A 7339-nucleotide genomic window follows, 5' to 3' on the forward strand; every position below is an offset into this window, starting at 1 on the left:
AAGAAGGGACGTTTAAAAAAAAAAAAAAAAAAAAAAAAAGGCGAAAGGGGCTCGCTAATGGGTAAAAGAGGCCCGCTCTATCCTGGGCCCATACCAAGCTTCCGATAACACTAGTTAAACCTATATACAGCATACAGTTTATGCACTTATCAATAATATCTGGAAATTATCTTTTAATACATTATATATTAATTTAATTATTAAATAATTATATTTCTAATAAATACAGTAAATCTATTTTTAACGATTACAAATATGATTATTAATTGGTTACAAGTGCAATAATAAATCAATATTTAGCATTAGAAATGTGTTTATTAAGTATTTATAAGTGCATAATAACTATTGATAACATTTATAAATTTACAATGTGTTTGGAAACCGTTAACATTTAAATTTATAAATGTTAAAAGTCAATTTATTATCAGAACTTAATTAGCAAGTTAATCTTTTGAGAAATATATTACTGAATAGCATTAACAATAGGACATGAATGCTATCAGGATAATGTTGTTTTCTTGAAATGTGTATAACAGAAGTAATTGTTAATAGGTTATAAGTAGCTTTAACAAATTCATGTACTGTACTATGCAGTACTTAATAAATCTTTAATGGATGATTTTTATACAAGGTATTAATAAAAATTAAAATGAAATAATGTAGAAGGTATGGTTGCTGTATCTTCAGATTCTGTGTGTAGCGTCTTTGTAATTCAAACAATAATTTTAATAGACGATCATATGAATCGCTATTTGATCGTCTACCAAAATTATTGTTTGGATTGCAAAGACGCTACACACAGAATAAAATGAAATAGTTTCCGGAGCTGAAAACAAATGAAAGGCGACTGTTTTCTGTATTAATTTTTTATTAAAATTTTAGTAGAGTTATATTTAAATCAGGCGTAGCTCCAGTAATATTTTTAAGAGGTCCACACATATAGTCAAACTTCGATTTAGCGTCACCATTAGTTCGTATCTGAAAATTTGCACTAAATCGATGGATTTCAAATAAGACTTATATGGAGGAATCAGCTTATGACGAAATATTAATGAGCAAGTTTGCAAAATAAACGTTTGTAATAGAAAATCGTACTGTCCCGTACATTTCGTAATTTACAAATACTGAAGAATTTGATATTTTTACAGGGAAGTTCTGTTTGTAAGGGTGTGCTATTTAGAAAGACGTTATATCGAGGTTTACCTATATATATAATAATTATGTCAGATGACAGTTTAAACTATTTAATTTTTCATCTGCTTGTGTTACGACATTATTAAAATTTATAAATAAATAATTTTTATTGCTTTTATTTTTCATTCATTGTTTATTATGGCCAAAAATAGTCATCTGTATGATCATAACTGGTCAAAGTAAGTATTTGTGGATTTTTTATTTAATATTTATCTCACAATGACCACTATAAACTGATTGTAAAGAAAATTCGGTCTAAAGTAATTTACAACGTGCCTGGAAAGAGCATTTAGAATGAATGGTGTAAAATTTGCATGAAACTAGTCAAAACTAGTGATTTGAACCTAGTACTTGAAGAATTTATATTTTGAAAATATTCTGTGCTATTCGGATATACAAGAATATTTTACGAATATAAAATTTAAGTGATAATTCTTATTTTTATGTTCGAATTTTATTTCAAAAAGTCATTATCATAAATCATCAGTTGAATCAGAAGGGGGCTATAGTTCCCTAGATACCCAGAATCACCCATAATTTTAAAACTTTTATTAATTTACAANGAATTAATTAATAACTTATTTATTTTGTAATTATGTTTATGTTTGGCTATGCATTATATAAAATTATTTTTTAAATGTATTTTTAAATAGTTCATTCGTAAAGAATATTGTTAGAGCGATTTAACTAACTACCGATTTATAATATTAAATAAGATGTTATCATTGTAGATAGGCTATTGCACCTATCATTTTAAATGATTTATGTCTGTTAAGGCAATGTTTTAAAACTTCCAGTTTAATTGACAGCTATTTCAAGCCAGTTTAACCTTACAATGTATCTTAATTTAAAATAAATATATTTAATCCTTAGGAATTAAAATTTAGAAAAGTTAAATAATTATTTGTCTTTAATAATTCTGTTAAATATTTAGATTTTTCATTTAAAAAAATCATTATTAATTAAATATAAAATAAAATTTTATTTTGAACTAAAATATTGTTAATAAATATGTTTTCGTCTTTTATATTTTTATTTTTTCCTTTTAAATTTATAAGATAAACAGTTGAATGATTAAGAAGTAAATATTTTCATAAGTTTCTAATAATAAACAACACTTCACAAATCTAAAAAAAATAAAATAAAATAATTCTATTTAATCGTTATATAAGTGTCAGATGAATTTATTTTTGATAAAAACTTAAGTTTTACAACTATAATTATATATATTATTTAATTTTATGAAATTGAAACTAGAATGTCTGACATAAAATGATACTTATTTATTTATTTTTTAAAAATATAGTAAAAAATTTAGACAAAACATTTTGATTTGAAAAATTTTTTTTTTCTTCAAATCAAATGACAGTAGAAAGATCGATACAAGGAGAAAGAATGTGGATTGACATTTATACAATTTCGAAGAAACTATAGTAAAAAAAACACACACACACACAAATATATATACATAGTATATATATATATATACACATACATTATAGAATGTTTTGTTTCAGTTATTGTTAGAATTTCTTTAGGCTACTGATTTGCAAGTAATTATTCATTTTAAATAATTTTTTAAACTTATCCATAAACACATTACTCTACTTTGAAACATTTATATATTAACTTTAAAATATTTTTATATAGTTTATTCTAAAACACATTACTCTTATGAATATCTCGTTTGCATAATCATTACTCTTCATTGTTTTTTATTCATTTTTCAGTTGTGTCAATCGATTCAGCTTTATTTTTATTTTTATTATAAAACAGAAATTCCTCCTGTAGATTTATTCATTTTTAATCCGATACACTGCCAAAAAAATATATAGATATCGATCGTAATTTTTACATTTTATTACATAATTTTTATTTACTTTAAGCGATCAATTTATAAAATTATTCTTAATTATTAATGATGGTCACGTATTATGAGCGATTTAATACGTGACTCTTTTTAGATATTTTAACAGATTTGGGAGGAGCTGGCAATCCATAATAATGTGTGGGTTCATGGCAATGACATCAAAGTATATATTATATATTTAAATTTTTAAAAACATATTTTAAAAAAGTAAATTTAAAAACAAAAATTATTATATTTATATCACAGATTCATGTTTAGCATTTGCAAAACTCTGATAACATTGGAATTTACACATAATTTACACTCCAATTATGGTAATGTTATATGATAAAAATGTATACCAGAATCTGTTTCCGATCAAATAAACTGAAGAAAAAAAAATTATTTATGATAGGATTGTATCCTTGATACTACTGTTTATGATATTTTTACGATAATCAGTTCAGAAGGGAATCATAAAAAAAAAAATATAAAAAAATATATAATATTGACAGGGATGGAAAAAATTATGAGATTAAAATGCTTTTTTTTTAAAGTAATTTATTCGATATTCTACAAAGTGTTATACGTTTAGAATATTGCTTAATCGATAATTTAACGCGGTCGTATTAAAATATTTTGCGGTTAGAACGCGTTAACGCTTTATGAAGTAGTTTCCATATTTGGTCTGGTTCCTGTAGAGAGAGAGTTTTGTTAGTATCAATGCTTAGGTATCAGATGTTAAACATGTGCTTAAAGAAAAAAATAAAAACGTTCTCGATAGATTTATCCTATTCTTCACACGACTCTATAAAGGGGGGAAAAAACTGGAACGTAACGACGATTAAGGATGATCCTCATCACTTTTCCAAGATTTTTAGACTGTTGGAGCACGTGCCGATTCCATCTAGTGACGTAATGAGCCTCAATGACATCATTGACGATCGTGACGTCACGAGACCGCCATTTTGGATGGGAGACGACGGATAGAAGGGTGAATCGGTCGAGTAAAACGATAAGGAAAAACTGGTAAAGGAAGAAAATATTGAAAGGTAACGTATCATATTTACCAGTTTAGTTGTAGCGTTAATGCTGTTGTATGAAAACTGTTTAAAGTTTAGTGTTAAGCGGTTAGTCCGGAATTGGTTATAAGCGAACGGTTGTTGACTTCAGCTGGCCTCGTCTAGAGCTGTCTGCTTCAATTGACAGTTTCTAATATTAAAGCTACCGATCAGATAGGGAAAAAAATGCAATAAATCAATTGTTTGCCCATGAAATATTCTTCTGTTTGCTGATTTATTTATCATAAGTTCTATAATTCTTGGATTTGTTTAATTAGTAAGTTGTCAATATTATTTAGGCTGGATAAATATGCTACGTAAACATTACACTTGTGTACATGTCTTTAAGCAACAAATTGTAAAATTGCTTTACATAAAACTTGTGTTTTTTTTTTTATAGAAAAAACAATTTAAATTTTCAAAATTATATAATAATCACATGTATAATTTTCTAACTTTTTCTAATCACCAAATTCAGAACTTCTTCCTTGTAAATAGTAATTTGACTTTATAAATGATAAATAAGATGCATAAAAAAAAGCCACATTTATTTATTATACACTCCTCAATTAATTTTTCAAGTGTTTTAAATAAAACTTTATATAATAATAGCTTAATATGAAAGATAATTTTTGTTTTTTATTTAGTTAATATATATAATTAATTTTAATTCTATAATAATGTAATTAATTTTCTAGTTTGTTAAATTATTAATATATTTAATTTGAAATTAAATAGAGTATATTATCTAGACTAGACTATTGAATATGAAAAAGTTAATGATACTATTTACAAATTTTATGTGTTAATTAATTTTTTTCTCTCCATATATATTTCTAGAAACTAATTTGTGTATTAAAAATGAATTTATACTATAAATAACAGGTATAGTTAGTTATTGCATAGGTTATGTTCGTGCATCAAATTACTTTAAGAGTTGGAATAAATTCGCATTAATTTATATTACTATTGGTTTTAATTATTGCAAATTAGCATATTTATAGTGAAATGATCCAATTTTTGAATATTATTCTTTGAAAGACTTATTAATAATGAAATGAACAGCAAAGTTGACAAAATGTCATGTCTAAGATCATTTAAATTTTTAATCATATAATTGTTAATTTTAATTTGTTAAGTAATTTAATTCAAATTATATAATGTCAGAGATTTTACACATTTTGTTACAATAATTAAAATTTTAAAACTATAATAAATTTAATAAAAGTAAATTAGTCTATATACAAATGAATGAAAAGATAAATAAATGTTAAAATTTTATAGATAAATGTTTGATTGTTCATTATTTTCCTCAAATCATATACAAAGTTTCTTTTATATCCATTGATTTTTTAAAAATCAATAAAGTTTTGGAAGATTAGCTTAGAATTTAATGTAAAAAATAATTATTCTGATAAAGTACAAAATAAACAACGAATGCATGTACTCATATATATTTCATTAATAAAATTTAGAAACTTATTTAATTTAGTTTTTTGCATTAATAAATATTAATAATTTTTATATTTGGAGAAATAAAATTATTAATAATGAATCTTAGTTGTTATTCTTTTAATAAAAAATCATTGTAATTAAAAATTATTACAATCATTTTTATGTACAGAACAAATTAAATATGAAAAATTTAATTTATTTTTATGTAGGATAAAAATCAGAATTGATTTATTCAAAATTAAGTTGCTAATAACATTTTGAATCAGTAAGTGTAAACAATTATAGTGTATTGTAATAGGTATAATTAACATCTAATTATATATATATATATATAATTGGATACCATTCAGTTTAACATAAAATATAAAAGTTTATAGTTTATTTAAAATTTTTGTGAGATTATATACTGTATTCTTATAGTTTTCAATAATAACAATCATTAGAAAAATTTAAAAAAAACTTCAAAGAACTTAATTGTGGTGTATTCTACTTGATAAGGTGACAAGTTCATATCTAATATGATTCATCAAAGTAGCATTGCAAAAAGTTTCCAGAAATGTTTGTGTAAATAATAATCTAACCTTTAATAACCACAAGTATCCTATGATTACTTTTCTTCAACTAGTGAGAAAGCTAAATATTTTGGAATTCATCTGAGATCCTATAGAGCTATAACATTTTTTAAGAAATTATGGAACTTAGAAAGGGAGACATTTTGTAATAAGTCACAGAAAAATAGTATAATAAAATAAGAATAATATCGACATAGTTTTATTTAATGAAAATTGAGGTACTGAGTTTAAAATATTACATTGTTTTAAATTCAATAGCTCAGTAAACAGTTAAAGATTTGTATAAAAAGCATTTTGAAAATGATCAGATCATTTGTCTATTAGAATATGAATATGTTTGATAATTTATCTAAATTATTTTATAAATGCATCAATGTTAAAATTTTCATATTATATACAAAAAGACCACATTTACGCCAAACATAAACCTAAAACTTTAGTTTATTTCACACTATATTAAGACAAATTTTTAATTAATAGACCTTAATGCAACCCAAATTCTGTTAGGTAATTAAAAACTAGTCTTAGTGTAATCTGAAATATTTTAGAAGTTTGTAGGTTTGTTTAAATTTTAATTTATTTATTTCTTGCATATTTTAAAGGATTTGTTAATTTAGTAGAAAGAATGTCATTTATTACAAATATAAAACTATTAATATTTTATTTAAATGAAATAAAATATCTATTTATCTTTAGTTTAAAATGACTTACAATTTATTTTCAATTTGAAATGTGATTCTGAATATTGCTTTCACTTTAAAGAGAACAGTGAGTAAAATGAAATAAGATACTCTGATATTTTCATTCCCATATATCTCTTAAGTTTAAAAAGAAAAAGCTCACTATAAATGTTCAAATATTAAATCACAGTATTGAAGTAAATATGTAAGTGAATATTTTATCCTTATGTTTCAGTAATGCATTTAATGCAAACTAGCCACTTAAAATTTGGGTTATTTTCAAAAGTACTAAATTCAAATTTTTATTGATGAAAATTTTATATATTTATAAATACTAGCTTTATATATTAAAAATTCTAAAATGACTTGCATTAAGATATTATTATTAAGTATAATTATAAATTTCATTTAAGATTAGAATATATGTTATTGAATTGATCACAGTGTATATATAAATATATTTGAAAATGAAATTTCTGTTGATAAGTTTGAATATTTTAGTAATTTATTTAAAAAATTATATATATA

At 23.1% G+C, this 7339-nt stretch overlaps 1 protein-coding gene across 1 annotated transcript in view; it reads left to right on the forward strand.

The window, feature by feature from the left end:
* Positions 1-3953: 3953 nt before the first annotated feature.
* LOC111631364 (talin-2-like) overlaps positions 3954-7339 on the forward strand; it is a 199740-nt gene continuing 196354 nt past the window's right edge. Inside the window, exon 1 of the mRNA XM_023375591.1 lies at positions 3954-4095. The gene's annotated coding sequence lies outside the window, so the exon portion shown is untranslated. The remainder of the gene's footprint in view (positions 4096-7339) is intronic.

Source organism: Centruroides sculpturatus, unplaced genomic scaffold (assembly GCF_000671375.1).
Source record: "Centruroides sculpturatus isolate CEXI.00-Female unplaced genomic scaffold, Cexi_2.0 scaffold534, whole genome shotgun sequence".
Taxonomy (NCBI): Eukaryota; Metazoa; Arthropoda; class Arachnida; order Scorpiones; family Buthidae; genus Centruroides; species Centruroides sculpturatus.